The sequence below is a fragment of the Gracilinanus agilis genome, chromosome 6 (genome assembly GCF_016433145.1).
Source record: "Gracilinanus agilis isolate LMUSP501 chromosome 6, AgileGrace, whole genome shotgun sequence".
Taxonomy (NCBI): Eukaryota; Metazoa; Chordata; class Mammalia; order Didelphimorphia; family Didelphidae; genus Gracilinanus; species Gracilinanus agilis.
Window position 1 is genome coordinate 67,481,086 of NC_058135.1, and position 17,770 is coordinate 67,498,855.

The window sequence follows — 17,770 nt, forward strand, 5'->3', positions numbered from 1 at the left end:
TTTTTTGAGTGGAGTTATAGCGAATGGTCACAGCTATCAGTTATAGAGAGTTTACAAACTACAAGAGGTTCTGTTCAGATTTATAGATTATGGTAATCGACCATGTGTCTCTCTATTGCTCTCAATATCTTTTCCTTTTGTTTTAAATTGAAAAGATTTTAGTTCAATTTGAATTTGCCTTATTGAAGATCTGAGTGATCTAATGAGAAATGAAAAGCAAAACAGAACCATAACAAATAAAATAGGGCATTCACATGTTGGGGTGTGTGAATCTCTCTTATGAGATCCAAGGGAAGTTAGTCTCCCTGAAGGCTCTTGCATACGTAACTAACTTTTAAGTTACACAAATTTGAGGATAAAAAGAAAAGAGGACAAAAACAATGATCAAATGATTGCCAGACGCATTGACAAAAAGCCAATTAGGGGGCAGTCCCCTTTGGCACAAGAGTGTACATTCAAAACAGATGCATTCAATTCCCCATATTTCATTTAACTGCACCCCAAAGTTCATTATGGGATCTTCTTAATGCAGTGTAGATCTCTGCAGGCATCTTCATGGTGTCTTCTTCCAAACAGGTTCATCGTCTGGATTCTGGGGATGTGGCAAACTTCTTATCTTGAAATTACTCTCAAAAGAATTTCAACTTTACATTATAGATTATAAAACATACATTCTCCCCTGAAGAGGGTTAAGGCTAACATCCAGATCAGTTAAGGATACATGACTGAGTTTGGGGGTTGTATAAATCAATTTGTAAAAGAAATTTTTTTTTTAAATTTAAAAAATTCAAATAAAAGAGAGAAGAAAATATCTTGTGAATGAAATGCAAAATATCAAAGTCTTATGGGCAAAAATGTAGGGGAAATTAAACTCATAGCAGGTCCTTGTATCAAGGCCCAAGTAAAGTGATTTAAGCAATGGTGCAAGTACCCGTTTAGAAGCCAGGTCTATAGAAAGTTACCACACTTATAAGAGAAAGAAAAGGACCAAATTTTTTTGTGAGAAAGGGAAGTGTCTTTCCCTGGTCTGATTTGCCTGCACTTGAGCCAAGATAATGGCCAACCTTTGGTACTTAACCAGGGTGAAGTTCAAGGAAGTCCAGCCTCTAACATATGTCAGAAAAACTGCAACCCCGAACCCCAATCACTAAGTTTAAGTCCTTTGGTATTGGCATGAGAAAGTTTTGTCAATCCTTCTTGGATTGGTACAGTCTTTTTTTGACCTTGTAGTGCTAGGCCCTGTGCAGTTTCTTACCAATCCCATTGGACTGGGTAGTCTCCTTGACCCTGTGGCTCTTTTGTTCTCTTCTCCTGTAATCAGACAGAATCATTAATTGTAGTCCCATGGTATTTACCAATTCATGGCAGGTTTCCATAGACTTAAGGCTTTGTGGGTATGTTTTAATATTAAAATTATATTACTTTGAAATAAAAAAGGATTAACATTGATTTTATGTACTTTAAGTATAAAAAATAAGAAAAAGGGAAAAAGTCAATTCTATAAAAAATTAAAAGGAAAAGCAATAATAAAATTAAAAATTCAGGGAAAAATACAATGTTTTTAAGTAAAAAAATGTTTTAAGATTCAAAATTATATATATATATTTTAGATTTAGTGAAATGCCTTTTACCCAAAACTCAGATCCATTTCCTGTATGAATAAAACCTCGATCCCCATATTATAATTCTGGAGTATTATTTGTTTCTTTGTATTTGTAATTAGTTATTCAAATTGATGGTCAGAAAATTATACAAATAAATTAATTTACAAGAGGTTCAAACAAACTTTCACTGAAACAATTCTTGGGATATGTACAGTTTTTTAAGTAAACAGTGGAACATATAGCCTTGCTTTACATATTCAAATTTCTGGGGCTTCAATTTTTATATCACTTTGCTTTGAATAAGGAAAAAGGAGGGAAGGGAGTATAATATTGTTTGACTTGAGGTAAGAGTCAAGGATTATTTATCAATGACATCTTTCTTTTGAATGGTGAATCCAAATCAATAATCCACAAATGAGTAATATCAGTTGTAAATCCAATGACTTTTACCTTAAATAGTAATTGTTACCAATAGCATTTGAAAGTTTTCCAAGATTTACATACCCAATGAAAAATTATAATGTTACAAAATATGATAAACAAATTTTCTTTTTCAATAATTTCTCAATGAATAAATTGATTCTTTTTTGTAATATAGAAAAGAGTGAACAACTTTGCTTGGAATTAAGTTTTCATCAATGTTATCTTGAATAGAGAGGGTTCTGCGTTTTGTTATAATTGTACATTCTGGATTTGAATATATTACTACAAATCACAAATATTATGAGAATACAATCAATTCAATTAACCTTTAAATACAAGTGAAATAGTGAACATAGGAGACATAATTTGACTAGGATCTAGTAACTTAAAGCATAAATTTAAGTTGTCACAATAATTATTATTGCATTTTCTAATATTATTTGAAATAGAGATGACTACTTAAGCTGAACCAGATTTCTGAAAGTTACAAAATTAACATTACCTTCTTACTAATTGTTTCACTTTACTGAGTTTGAGTTAGTAAAAATTGTTGCTGAAAATATTTATAGTCAGAGACTCTCCCTCCTATATGTAGAAGGGGTTAAATTATTTTTGAAACATGTCCAAGGCTGCAGCCGCTTTTCAAGCTGCTGTGCTCTTTAACTCTTTAGTTACTGCATTTATAAAATTTGCCTCATTATTTTAAAACTTTGATGATTTATCACTTCCAGATGAATATTAATTTAAACTTCACTATATCCAAATTGTCCCTGATTAAAACTTCTTAACAAGGTTTCCTACATATACCAGTTATTCTTTCAGACCTCTGCTTAAAAAAGAATAAAACCTGTAGCCTGGCTTTTCCATATCTTAGGACAAATCTACATACCTGATTAAATATTTATTTTAAATCATGAACTAGCATCCTTATATAATTTGCAATCCTCAAATTCAGTTTGATAAGCATTTTTGGCAAATTTGATTATTTAAAACTGTATTTTATATACTGCAAGTCTTAATAGATAACTTCTTCAATATAAAGTTTGTGCATATTTAAAATTAACTGAAATTCCATTTTCTAACTGTTAGTCAATAGATTTATACTATACCATCAGTATCTATTCAAATTCTTAGCAAACATGCATCCTAAAGAATTAGAGAAAGGGCTGTGAGTTTTGAGAAAAAGGAGCTATGTTTTGTGACTTGCCAAAATTATTTTTTGCTGAACTGAGGCAGCATGGATGATTCAATTTTGGCTTAAATTTTTCTCATGAACCATTCTCTGTTTAAAGGGGTCTAATTACAAAATATAACTCAATGGTATTGTTCTAATAATTTATGTTAAGATTTTCACTAACTTCAGTGTGATTAATGGTAGATTAAACTTGTGGCAATCCAAAAGGTTTTTACCACTCTCAGTTAAGCATTTAGATGCATTGATGATTCTGATTAGCTAAGAAAGTTTTAAATTGCACTTCTGAACCTCAGTACACAGTTCAGAATCATTGCCTTTTCTGTCTGAATAAAATTTTTTTAGATTGCATTTAGAATCCTTGTTAAATTTGATTAAATATATATCTCAGTATTTAACCTGTTGATAGAATTTGGTGGTGGGATCAAATCTGTCCCCTGTTATTGTCTTACTATTTCTTTGTTCCCTTTCTTATGGCCAGTAAGAAATGGAAGAAGAAAAGTAGACAAATTATCTTGTTGATTCTCGCCTTAATGAGAGCAGAGAATATGATTTCTTTTAATCAATTAAATTTTTTAGAGTTTAAAACACTCAGAAATCCATTGGAGATGTTATTTTTCTGAATTTCTCAAATTCCTCTGTCTGTCTTTCCCATTCCTCCGGAATGAATGAGAAAGAGAGAGAGAGATTTATTTTCTCCAAAATTCCATTGTGATCACAGACAAACAAAACCATTACAAACAGATTAGAGACACATAAACACAACATATAGACACACAGACTGTTCAAAAACATTTTTCCCGGGCATTTCACGCATACTCTAACAAATATAAGACATCCTATCAAAGATCAATAAATCACATCTTACGTGGCTAAAGAAATCTGGAGAAAAAAGAAAGTTTATTATTCAGAAAACTGATTAACTCTAGCAAGGAACTGGCTAAGCTAGGATGAATTCTTGGACTAAATTTAGTCATTAGTGGGGCCAGTGGTTGGCCTCCTTTCCATCTTCCCTGAAATCTCTTATCAGGTAATCTGTAACCATTTCGATGGAATTTGGAATTACAATTTTTCTTCCAGTGGTAACCTTTCTCACATCTGGGACACAAAGAGTTAGGGGCATTGGAACAAGAGTCTTTTGCAGTCTTTGAGCCCTTAATCATTTCAGAATATGTTTTTCCTTTCAGGGCTGCTGCGATGACTATACCCTGCATATATGCTGGAGTAAAGTCCTCACAAGCTTTCAAGTAGTCATCAATAGTCCCAGATTCTTTAATATTTTGAAGCATGCTCTGACACACCTTATTGGCATTGTCATAGGCAAACTTTTGGACTATTATCCGGATTGAATATTCATCATTTGTATATTTTGTTACTTCTTGATTTAACCTTTCTACAAAATCTGAGTATCTTTCCTCTGATCCTTGTCTAATCTCAGCCAAACCTGTGGACAGTTTCTTAGTTGCTGGGATCCTTTTCCAAGCCTCTAAGGCACACCTTGTACATTGAATTAGAGCTTCTCTAGGTAAATTAAGCTGATCAGCATGTAATTCCCATTCATCTATTCCAAGTAACATTTCTTTAGTAACTCTGATGCCCTGTTTTTTATTAATGGCTGCCTTCTGTTTTGCCACCCCATCAAATTCTGATTTCCAAAAGAGGTAGTCTCCTGCAGAAAGGGAATATTTTGCTATATGATTCCAATCCAAGGGAGTGATCCAAAGCCCTTCCAAAGTTTTCACCAAAGTTAAAGCGTATGGAGAAGCAGGACCATATGAAGAACAAGCTGTCTTAATTTCTTTTAACACTTTGTAGGGAAGAGGCTCCCATGTAGGAGCTACTTCTTCATCATCATCCAATTCATCTGCTCTAAAAATAATTGGGAAACAGAACGACGTGTCTCCGTCCTTCTGAGCATTTTTTATTGCCCCTTTAAACCCTATATTCTGGGGCTGGGGCTGTGGAATTGGAGCTTCAAGCAGCAGAGGCTCCTCTGCTGTTATCTCTCTTTCCTCTTTGGAAGAGAGGTTTTTAGGTGGGGGAGGGTCTGCTGCTTGTGGCTTTTTCCTTCGAATTTTAAAGTTCCAGTTTGATTTACAAGGAGCCTTTTCCTCCTCCTCTGATTCTAACATTGAAACCTTAAAGATTTCATTCTCTGCATTTTGACCAGATAACAAAATTGTTTTTTCAGCAGACGAAACTTTTACTGGCACTTGTTCTAGTCCATGCTCAATACAATAAGTTTTCAAATCATTGCCAACTTTTTGCCAGAATTCTAAGGGAATCCATGGGCTACAATTTTTAATAAGATCAAGAAATTTAGTGAGCTGTTCTTTACTAATTTTTGCCCCCCATTTCCTGAGGGTATAATCAGTTATAGCAATAAAAAGAATTCTTTCCTTTGATTCACTGTGCCCCATGGTGTTTGTTTGTCTTAAATTGAAAAGATAAAAGATAAAAGTTACTCACCTCGAATCCCCCACGTTCTCCTCTCTGTGAGCCAGCAGCGAAACCGGAGGGGGGTGGGGATGAGTCTCCTAGCCACCTGAATTTAGGAAGCGCTTTGGCTTGAGGGGAAAAGGTATTCGCACTGCTCAGAAAGCCCCCGCGTTAGGCGCCATTCATATAGGGGGCCATGCCTCTATATGATTTTTTGGGGTCCTGAGCGGCGTGGTGGCATAGGATGGTTAAAGCAGGAGAAAGAAAATGAGAACAACTAGACTAGTGGTTAGCCCATGCTGTTCTAACGCAATGGGATTTGGACTTTATTTTATACTGGTTTCAAACAAAGAACACAAAGAAAGAATAACAGCTGTGAATGGGGTTACAAATCATACACAATCCATTAAAGTCTAAAAAGTAGAGATATAGGTGCAAGGACAAGGGCCAAATTCCAACCACCAATTAGTAGGGTTTACTTCTGGGAGCAGAAATAAATTTCATGGAGATGTTTACTAATTGCGTTCTGCCTTGATTTACAGATCTGCACCTGGTCAGATAGTCTGGACTAAATTGTCCGGCTCCAATCCTTATCTAAGTAATATATTTTTTAGGGTTTGGACTTCTTAATTATCAAGGAGAGAAATTGTTAACTCAGTAGCTTCTGGTCTGAGTATGGACTTTCCAATAACTCTATAATGTTTTTCCAATAAGAAAAGGCATGGATCATAAGAGGTGTCAAAAGAGGGGTCTCAGATTTTTATCTATTCTCTTATTGGCTTCCCACACAGGTGCCCTTACTAATTATTATTTTTATTGCATTATGATCTGAGAAGGTTACATTTATTATTTCTGCTCTTTTGCATTTGTTTGCAATGTTTCTATGCCCTATTACATGGTCAATCTTTGTGAATGTACCATGTGAAGCTGAAAAGAAGGTGTATTCCTTTTTGCCCCTATTTATTTTTCTCCACATATCAATTAAATCTAATTTTTCTAGGACTTCATTCACCTCTCTTACCTCTTTCTTATTTGTTTTTTGGTTTGATTTATCTAGATCTGAAAGAGGAATATTTAGATCTCCCACTATTATGGTTTTACTATCTAATTCTTTCTTGAGCTCTGCCAGTTTCTCCTTTATGAATTTGGATGCTATACCACTTGGTGCATACAAATTGAGCAGTGTTATTTCCTCATTGTTTATACTGCCTTTAATCAGGATATAACGATCTTTCCTGTCTTTTTTAATCATATCTATTTTTACTTTGGCTTTGTCAGGTATCATAATTGCCAATCCTGCCTTCTTTTTCTCATTTGATGTCCAAAAGATTTTGCTCAAGCCCTTAACCTTAAACTTGTGTATGTCTACCCACCTCATATATGTTTCTTGTAGACAACCTGTGGTAGGATTTTGGTTTCTGATCCACTCTGGTATTTGCTTCCATTTATGAGGGAGTTCATCCCATTCACATTCAGAGTTACAATTATCAGTTGTGCATTCACTGACATTTTCTTATCCTTCCCTAGACCCACCTCTTCTTCTTCCACTTCTTTTCTTTTAAACGGTGGTTTGCTTTGAGCCAGTATCCCTTATCCCCTCCCTTGATTGTCTTCCCTTTCTGCCCCCTCCCTTGTTATTCCCCTCTTTTTGTTTTTTAAAGGCCTAATGAATTCCCTCCCCCTTCTTCTCCCCTCCATTTTTTGACCTCCCCACTCCCCTCCTCCCTTTGGTTTATCCCTTCTGACTCTCTCAGTAGGGTTAGGTAGAGTTTTTTCTCCTAATGGATAATAAAGCTACTCTTCCCTCTCTGGGTTGATTACAATGAGAGTAACGTTTGATTATTACCTCTTAATGCTCTCTTCCTCTCCTTCTTATAATAGTATTTATCCCCTCCCCTTCCCATGCCCTCTTTGTGTGTAATAGAATAACCTATTTTTCTTATTTGCTCAGATTTTTCTTGGTGTCCCCTACTATTCCCTCCTCTCTTTCCCACCCCCCATGTCATCTTAGACCATTTAGTATCCTGTCCTCTCCCTATGAATTATTCTTCTGGTTTCTATAATAGTGAATATTATAATAGTGAATAGAGTTCCCTACAGAGAATTATACATAGCATTTCTCCACATAGTAATACAGATAATTAGATTTTATTTAAGCCCTTAAAGAGTCAAATTTTAAAAATTATGAGTTTTCTTTCTTTTCCCTCTGTTTCTTATTTACCTTTTCATGTTTCTCTTGATTTTTTTGGTTGGGTATTAAACTTTTCATTTAGTCCTGGTCTCTTTTGTGCAAAAACTTGGAAATCTTCAATTTTGTTAAATGCCCATACTTTCTCCTCGAAGTATATAGTCCTCTTTTCCCTCTTGTTCAAAAATTTCAGGGCAATTCTCTCTGATAATTTCTTGTAAGGTGCTATCTAAACCTTTTTCTTTTATCATGATGTTCTCGTAAACCAATAATTCTTAAGCTGTCTATTCTAGCTCTGTTCTCCAGTTCTTTGGCCAAATCAATGACGTGTTTAATATTCTCCTCAAATTTTTCATTTTTTTTTATTTTGTTTAATATACTCTTGCTGCCTTGTGAAGTCATTTGCTTCTAGGTTTTGAGTTTTGTTTTTTAAAGATTGAATTTCATCCATGGCTTTTTGGTCATCCTCCTTCTGGTCTGATTTTCTTTGTAGATCATCTTTTGCCTTCTTTGCTTCATTTTCAAGCTGGCCAATTCTGGCTTTTAAGACTTTATTTTCTTGTTTTAGTTCCTGTATTTCCTTTTTCAAATTGTCTTCAGCCTCTCTTGCCTCTCTTGTTTGCTTTTTTGAGTTCCTGAAGTTCTTGAGTTAATTAAATTTTCAGATCTTCCAAAGCCTGTTTCCAGTTCGCTGGGACTACTTCCTCTTCTTTTATTTCTATTTCATTTGCTCTCTTTTCACTTTCTTGAAAGAAGCTGTCAATTGTCATGTCTTTTCTCTGTTGCTTACTCATATTTTTCCTTCCTTGTTCTGCTAGTTTCAGCAGATGTATTTAATGATCTTTGATGAAAGATCTTCCCTCAGCTGGCAATGGAGGTTTGTAGTTACTTTCTCTGCCCTCTGACTACTTCTTGTCTGTCCAATTGTTGGGATTAATGCTGTATTGATTCGATTAATTTTACTGCATAATCAGCCCTGACACTAAAACCTCAAGAGGAGGGAAAAAGAAACAAACAAACAAACAAAAAACAAAACAGAAAAACTGTGGGGGGACAAGAAGGAGGGTTTTTGCTGAACCAATCTCTTCAGCAGTGGGGTCCCTCTGCACTATCCACTGTGTTTGATCTGGTTTTCTTTCCTCTTGAAGCCCTGTGTTCTCTATCTTGGTATCAGGAAGCCAATCTGTGTGAGGTCTGGGATTTGGCCTTCTCTAAACCACCATCTTCCAGGTATTTTTGTTGTTTTTCTCTGGTTTTCTCCTCCAGTCACCTCTCCAGTGCCTGTGTTTATCTCCCCGAGTCCGGTGCCAGCAAGGCCCTCTCTCTTGATTGGTGTGCCCACAGGCCCTGAGATCTCCTGGACCACTGGAGACTCTACAGCACGTGGGGGAGGCATCCTGGGATTCCCCTTCTACACCCTCAGACTAAACAGTTCAATTGAAGCCTTTATATTGATTGGCTTACCTCTTTAGTTATGCTGCAGTAGGGTTCCCCCTGCTCTGTCCCATTATTATATTTGTTCCTCTTCCTTCTGGAAGCTCATTGTTTTCTATCTCAGTGTGTAAGGGTGCGGAGGTTTTAAGATTCGTTCTGTCTAAGCTGCCATCTTCCTGGAAACTCTCTGTATTTTTTACTTCATATTTTTCTTGTCACAAATGCCCCTACAATGAATGTTTCTAATGAAAATGAGAATAAGGAATAATAAAATACATGATCAAAGACTAGAAAGAAAAGAAATTGAGAAGGCTTATAATAGAAATAATGTTTCTGATGCAGATACTCTGAGGGGACTTATGCAGAAATTTGCCTAATAGTCTGTGCTTGTTATTACGCTATTTAAAGTGATTTTTAAAAATTAATTAAAAAAATAGATTGTATGCTTTACCTACTAACCTGCTAGTCATATAATCTATTGATTGATTATCTAGATTAAAAACATTAATAGAAAAAATTAAAACATTTTGGAAGAGATAACTGACTTTCCACTTACTTTGTCATGTCCACTACCCCAACTATTCCAGGTTCTCTGAGTCCCTTTAGGAGGTATGTTATAATAGAAATAACTAGGAGTTGAAGAGCTCAACATAAACTGAGATTGGTTAGGAAAGATGGATATAGATGATGTATATCTGTGTGCTCTTTTTTGAAGAAAAGAAGTTTTTCAAAGCTGGATGAGATGTAATATCTGGGGTGGATTGGAGGATGGCAGTTTATTAATGACATTAATGACTAAGGCAAGGCAAAATTGCTCAATTCACATTTTTGCAAAAGAATAATTGGACTAGTGATGTTAGAACTACTATTGCTAAAGAGATAACTAAATTAATTCAGTTAACCAACCAGATAAAATATATATGAAATTTTAAGCCTATATGGCTGCTAAATCTTTGTCACTATCTTTGAAAGATGAAGGAGGGATATTCCACAGAGATGTAACATCACATCCATCAGATAATAATAAACAAATACATTTTTAATTTTGTTTTTTTAAAGTATTTTTATATCTTTACATAATACATTTTCTTTCCCTCCCCTCTTCCCTCACCCCTCTGGGATCCCACAATCAATTCCACTGGGTTAAACCAATGTTATAATGTGATACCTATTTCCACATCATTTATTTTCGCAATAGAACAATCTTTTGAAAGCACAACCCCAAAACATTCTCCCATATAAACAAGTGATTTCATATGTTTTTCTTCTGCATTTCTACTCCCACAGTTCTTTCCCCCTATGTGGATACCATTCTTTTTCATCAGTCCCTCAGGATTGTCCTGGGTTATTGTATTGCTACTAGTAGCAAAATCCATTACATTCTATCATTACACAATGTTTCATTTTCTGTGTATAATGTCTTCTTGGTTCTGCTCATTTCACTCTGCATCAGTTCATGGAGGTTCTTCCAATTCATATAGAAATCCTCCAGTTCATCATTCTTTACAGCACAATAGTATTCCATCACCACCATATACCACAATTTGTTCAACCATTCCCCAATAGAGGGACACCCCTCATTTTCCCATATTTGCCATCAAAAAGAGTGGAGCTATGAATGTTTTTGTATAATCCAGACCCAAACTTTTTTATTTTTTTAAACCCCTAACTTCTGTGTATTGGCTCCTAGGTGGAAGAGTGGTAAGGGTGGGCAATGGGTGTCAAGTGACTTGCCCAGGGTCACACAGCTGGGAAGTGCCTGAGGCCAGATTTGAACCTAGGACCTCCTGTCTCTAGGCCTGACTCTCAATCCACTGAGCTACCCAGCTGCCCCCCCCCAAACTTTTTAATTGATGACAGGCAAGTAAAAAAAGTAACTGCTGTTTTGATATTCTTAAAACAAAGATTTTGCCAGATCACCCCAATACTCAACAATCCTCAATTACTCCTAATGGTTTTAATGATAAAATACGTAGTATTCAGCCTGAAATTTAAGGCATTTTACAATATTAATCAAATCTATCTTTTAATTTATTTAATGATTCCCCTTCAAGACCTCTATTCTAGTCAAATTGGACTGTTCCTCATGTATATTATTTTTTCGTTCACCACCAAACCTTTGAATAGATATTCATGTGCAGAATTCAACCTATCCTTAACTCTTTTTCATAAAGCCTCTCACTTCTCTCAAAGTACTTCTTGGGTTTATTTTTTACCTATGGCATTTCTCTATCTCCCTAATTATTAGTGTTATTTTCCTCTTGAAATGATTTGCATGATTCTGTTTTTATTGCTTATGTATTTAATTAACTTATTTTTTATCTCCCCAATAGAATATAAGGCCTTTGAAGACAGAAATGAACAGTTTTACTTTTATATTTTCAGATCCCAGCATAGTGCCTGGCACATACATAGTAAGCACTTGCAAAATGTAATTTAGATAATTAGCATCAATTGATGTTTATAAAGATGTTTACTGACAAGATCCTGAAGGATTTGAAATGCAAACATCCTTGCCCACAAGGTCAAGGGTCATAGTATCCCCTTTATTACTTCAGTCCCTGTAGCTAATTAAATGAAAACAAATTAAAATTAAAATTTAATTTACTTAAAAGTTATACATTGCATTTGCCCAACCAAATTCAGACCATTGGTTAGATGAGTCAGAAACTCTTATATTCCTTGGCTGTATTAAGCAGGCATCTTGGCACCTGACTTTTTACCTCCTAGTTTCTGTGAAATCTCAGCATGGATTCTAGCACTTATACTTCTGGTGACTCACTTCTGTGAGGCTCATGAAGTCTTAGCTATCTCCAATCTTTTTTGCCTCTTTTACCTAAGAGGAAGAAAGAAGAAAAATAAAAGAAAGAGAAGAATTAGTAGGATCATTGGCATTCAGCTTTATGAAATCTATTGTTATGAGAGGGCCTAATGATCCTCTTTCATTGGAAGCCCACAATAGCTCAATTTCTACTCAAATGCCAGTCACACATCAAAGAATCAGGCTCACAGACTCATTTTTGTTTGTCCCTGACTTTTGAATGTTCTACAACTCTATCTTCACAGTCAGTCATGAGCATTTCTCTTAAGTATGTAGTTAGGAAATCTCAAATCATTACAGAATGTCTTTGTGTATTCTAAAGTCCTTATGGGGAGAGCATCAGCCATCATCAGGCCTGGGATCATTGGTCAATCCCTTCACTACATATTCTGAGTACTTTGTTTTGTTTTTCACAAAAATGAGTATCATAAATGTCCAAGTTAATTAGACGTTAAATGTTACAGTTGAACAGCACTGTACCTAGCCTAAAAATGAAGTTATACACAAATTACTATATCTTACTAGACCAAGATGTAAAAATAAAGATACTATTAGTCTATTTTAATGTAAAATCAAACCAGCATTTTATCATTTAGAAAAAAAGAAGAAATATGCAACAACCACAGAAAAATAAATTGGAAGCAGCTTTGTAGATCACTTCAGCTCTATCTTTTTAGCAACTATTAGGTTTCGAGACCATGAAAAGAAATGAAGGAATATGTTCCTTTTCCCAAAGTTTATGGACATGAAAGGCTCAATTAATATATTAACAGCCATGGATATAGTTCTCCACTATCCCAATGCATCTATATTCTTATCACTGTTACATATATATATATATGTAATGGAAAGTAATGTGACTAAAAGAGGGTTAAAAATTGCTGACAATGAGATTTTAATTCTCTACTTCATCTAATATTGTGTTTGCTTGTTTGTTTTTATGTAATAGACAACTAAAACATAAGCAGTGTGGCAACTTGCAATGTCTCCTTTTAGTCAATAGTTTGCTGATAAAAAATGTGGTTTAGAGTATAATATTTTAATATTTATGGTTCCCTGTTTAAGTACATAATCTAGAAAACACTTGCATGTGCATAAACACACATATACACACCCTTGACTAATCAAAATGCTCTTGTAGGTATGAAAAGTAAAATCTAAAATAACTGAGTAATAAAAGATTTAAGCATCTGAGCATATTGATTTATTAAGCAATGTATGTCATTTGTATGACACATCAGGACCAGACACCTCCTTTGGCACTGGAACACAAATATAGGGGTAGACAGATTTTTATGCTTTAGAAGAAAATAATTAGCAGGCTACACAACAGAATAGAAGTTTAGATCATCTAATTTCTATTTAAAGTTAAAATTAGAGGCCTCCCAAATCAAGAGGGAGATGAGTGAGTTTTATGAGTTGAAATTGGGAGAACAGGCATGTGGACCTTCCCAGATCTGATGCAGGATTCCATTCAATTCCTATGATAAAAAGCAGATAGAATTTAAAGAGAAATGAAAATTAAGTCTCAAAATGGAGTCTATTTTACAAGATGAAAAAAGTTTGGTTCACTTAATTTCTGTAATTCTCTCCCAGGACATGTCAGTGACTTGCTAAAAAATTCCTTTCTAGCCCTACTGATGGGACATGGACCTATTTATTTTTCTCTGTATATTCTATTTCCTCCTAAGTAGACATTCCTAGTTACCATCACATTTTGCTTCTTCTATCTTGCTTACTAAGTGGAAAATTTTGAAGCACCGTTTTAATTCCATTTCCTAGACTCATGTTTTTATCTTCTTTTGGTCATTGGGGCTTAGATTTTAGTTTAGAATCTACTTCTTTCTATTGGGTTTGAAAGCATTAAACAACATTGCAGATAAGGAAATAAGCATTTTTGGAGAGGGAAGGGGAAGGAGATGTTATACTGTGCATGAGTGAGTGTATATGTGGTAGTAAGTGGACTTTTATTTCTTTAGAAATGCTTCCCGGTTAAATTTATTTGTTTATATGTATATAACCTTAAAAGACACAAGATGTCATTGCTATGGTAATTATTACTACTAGCAATAGTCATAATCAAATAGGAGACTAGAAATATTTTACTTTATATGTATTTCTACCAGCAGTCTGGCTATATGGGGCAAAAACTTATGGTGAGAGACTTTGGGAAAAGGGAAGTAAGAGCAGAGTTTTCTACTCAGTTGAAACCAGTTTCTATTAAATTTGCATTGTCTTTTTGCTTCCCTCTAGAAGGTGACTGAGGCCAAAATAAATGTCCTGACAGGAAATGGCAATGGTCAAATTGTGGACCAGCATCATTATCATCCTTTATTAGATATTTTACTATATATCTTCTGAAAAATATAAGCATTCTCATTCCAGTTCCATTATGTAGAATGTTATACAAGTACTCCTTCCTTCTATCTACTTCATAGTATCCCTAATTTCCTCCTAAGGAAGCTCAGGTCCAAAGCTTATCTTAAGGACCATCTAAATGAGACATTGGCTTCTGGGTTAAAATGGCATCAGAGTAGAAACAGCTGATTAACCTCTCCTAACCCACATAGATAGGACTCCTCAAGAGGACATAAAAACAAATCCAGACGAACGAAGGGACCCCACAATAGGGCACATCATTGAAGGTATGTTGGATCTGGGCATTTCCATGCTATAAGAGAGTGAAATGGCTCTCACTACAATGTGAGCTGGGCAACCCCCTCACCAACCCCCTCACCCCCCGAACCACCTACAGTGCCAAAGCCTGGACATAAGAGTTAGAGCATGTTTGAGGCATTCATTAAGTTCTTGGCAGCTACCTGGGATAACTGGGCCCTGCTCCTAAGAGCAGCAAGACTTAAGACTCCAAGAGGCTAAAGAACCAGACTTTGAACACAGATATTGAGAGAAGGCACAGAAGTGAACACGGACCTTGAGCCCAGGCACAGACCTTGGGTAGGAATCCAGAGGAAAGGGGTGCATGACTGTGGAAGGAGCTCCCTGAGACTATTAAAGAAGCTTCAGGCAGAGGAGCAAGCAAGGGGACCACCAGATGGCTTGATGCTGAGAACAACTAGACTTGACACCTCAGGACCCTAAAGAGGTCAAAACAACCCTAGGTGCGAAGATAAAGCTGAGAGGGTGCACAGCACTGTGACTAAGACAAAAGCTTCTCCATAGCTCGATAGGATAGGCAGAGAGCCTGTCTGCCTCACTCAGACTTCTGACTGAGAAAGAAATACTAATAATGGCAAGCTTGGCACAAGAACCTCAAAAGAGAGAGATCAAGAAGACATCTTTAACACTCGAAAACTTTTACACAGAAAAAACCAGACAACAGAACAAACAGCAGAGCAAAACAAACAAACAATCACATCCAAACATTCCTAAAAGAATGAAAATTGGTCACAAGCTTTTGAAGAGATCAAATCTGAGATCATGAGAAATAAGGAAGAGATTTGGCAAGAGAAGTGGGAAATAGCTCAAAAGGAAATTAACAAAATAAAAGACAGAAACTCGCAATTGGAGAAAGATGCTCCCAAAACAAAAGAATTGATAAGCAAATTGGAGATCAAAATTAAACAGCTGGAAAACAGGATAGACAAAATCAAAAAGGAAAATCAAAAGATTAAAGCAGAAAACCAGTCTCTAAAGACAAGAATTGGGCAAGTAGAAGCCAATGATCTCTCAAGACAGCAAGAAAAAATAAAACAAAGTCAAAACACTGATAAAATAGAAGGAAACATGAAATATCTCACTGAGAAATTGACAGATCAAGAAAACAGGTCTAGAAGAGATAATTTGAGAATCATTGGTCTTCCTGAAAAAGAAGAAATTAATAGAAATTTGGACTCCATACTACAAGAAATTATACAACAAAAATGCCCTGAAGTTCATCATCAAGAAAGCAATATAACCATTGAAAGGATTCATAGATCACCTTCTACACTAAACCCTGAAAAAACAACCCACAGGAATATAATAGCCAAATTCAAGAGCTTCCAAATAAAAGAAAAAAATTTACAAGAAGCCAGAAAGAGACAATTCAGATATAAAGGAGTACCAATCAGGATCATACAGGTACTGGTAGCCTCCACACTACAAGACTGGAAGGCTTGGAATATGATATTCAGAAAGGCAAGAGAAATGGGTCTACAACCAAGGACCATCTTCCCATCAAAACTGACTATATACTTCCAAGGGAACGTATGGGCATTCAAAAAGATAGAAGAATTCCAAGTATTTGCACAGAACAGACCAGGACTAAATGGAAAGTAAGATATCAAATCTCAAAAAAACAGGAGAAACATGAAAAGGTAAATAAGAATCAGAGGGGAAAGAAAGAAACTTCTTATTTTTAAATTTGCCTCTTTAAGGGCTTCAATAAGATCAAATTATTTGTATTCCTATATGGAGAAATATTAGGTGTAATTTTCAAAAACTGTATTCACTATTATAATAATTAGAAGAATTATTCATAGGGAGTGGTTGGAGTACTAAATGGTCTAAGATGATATGGGGGGAAAAGACAGGGGATGAATAGTAGATGCCACCAAGAGAAAGTTGAATGATTAAGAAAAATAGTGTATTCTATACTACACATAGAGGACATAGGAAGGGGAAAGGATGAACATTATTATAAGAAGAGGAGGAGGAGAGCATTAAGAAGTAATATTTAAACCTTACTCTCAGCAGAATTAACCCTGAGAGGGAAAAGTAACTATATCCATTACTATATAGAATTCTATCTAACCCTACTGAGAAAGTCAGAAGGGATAAAGCAAGGGAAGCAAGGGATAGGGAGGTCCAAAAAGGGAGGGTAGGAGAGGGGGGATGAAATTCATTAGGACTTAAAAATAAAAAGAGTGGAATAATAAGGGAGGAGGTAGAAAGGGAAGTAAATAGAGGGAGGGGACAAGGGGGACTGGTTTAAAACAAACCACTGGTTTAAAAAGAAATAAGTAAGAAGAAGTGGTAGAACTGGGAGAGGATACCAAAATGTTGGGGAATACATAACAGATAATTATAATTCTAAATGTGAATGGGATGAACTTGTCCATAAAATGGAAGCAAATAACAGAGTGGATTAGAAACCAAAATCCTACCATATGCTGTCAAAAGAAACACATATGAGGCAGGTGGACATACACAGATTTAAGGTCAATGGCTGGAGCAAAATCTTTTGGGCTTCAACTGAGCAAAAGAAGGCAGGAGTGACAATCATGATTTCTGACAAAGCCAAAGTAAAAATAGTTCTGATTAAAAGAGACAGGGAAGATAATTACATCCTGATAAAAGGTAGTATAGACAATAAGGTAATAATAGTACTCAACATGTATTCACCAAATGGTATAGCATCCAAATTCCTAAAGGAGAAACTGGCAGAGCTCAAGAAGGAAATAGGTAGTAAAACTATACTAGTGGGAGATCCAAATATTCCTCTTTCACATCTATATAAATCAAACCAAAAAATAAATAAGAAAGAGAAAGGAGAGGTGAATCAAGTCCTAGAAAAATGAGATTTAATAGATATGTGGAGAAAAATAAATAGGGACAAAATAGAACACACCTTCTTTTCAGTGGCACATGGTACATTCACAAAGATTGACCAGGTAATAGGGAACAGAAAAATTGCAAACAAAGGCAAAAGAGTAGAAATAATAAATGTA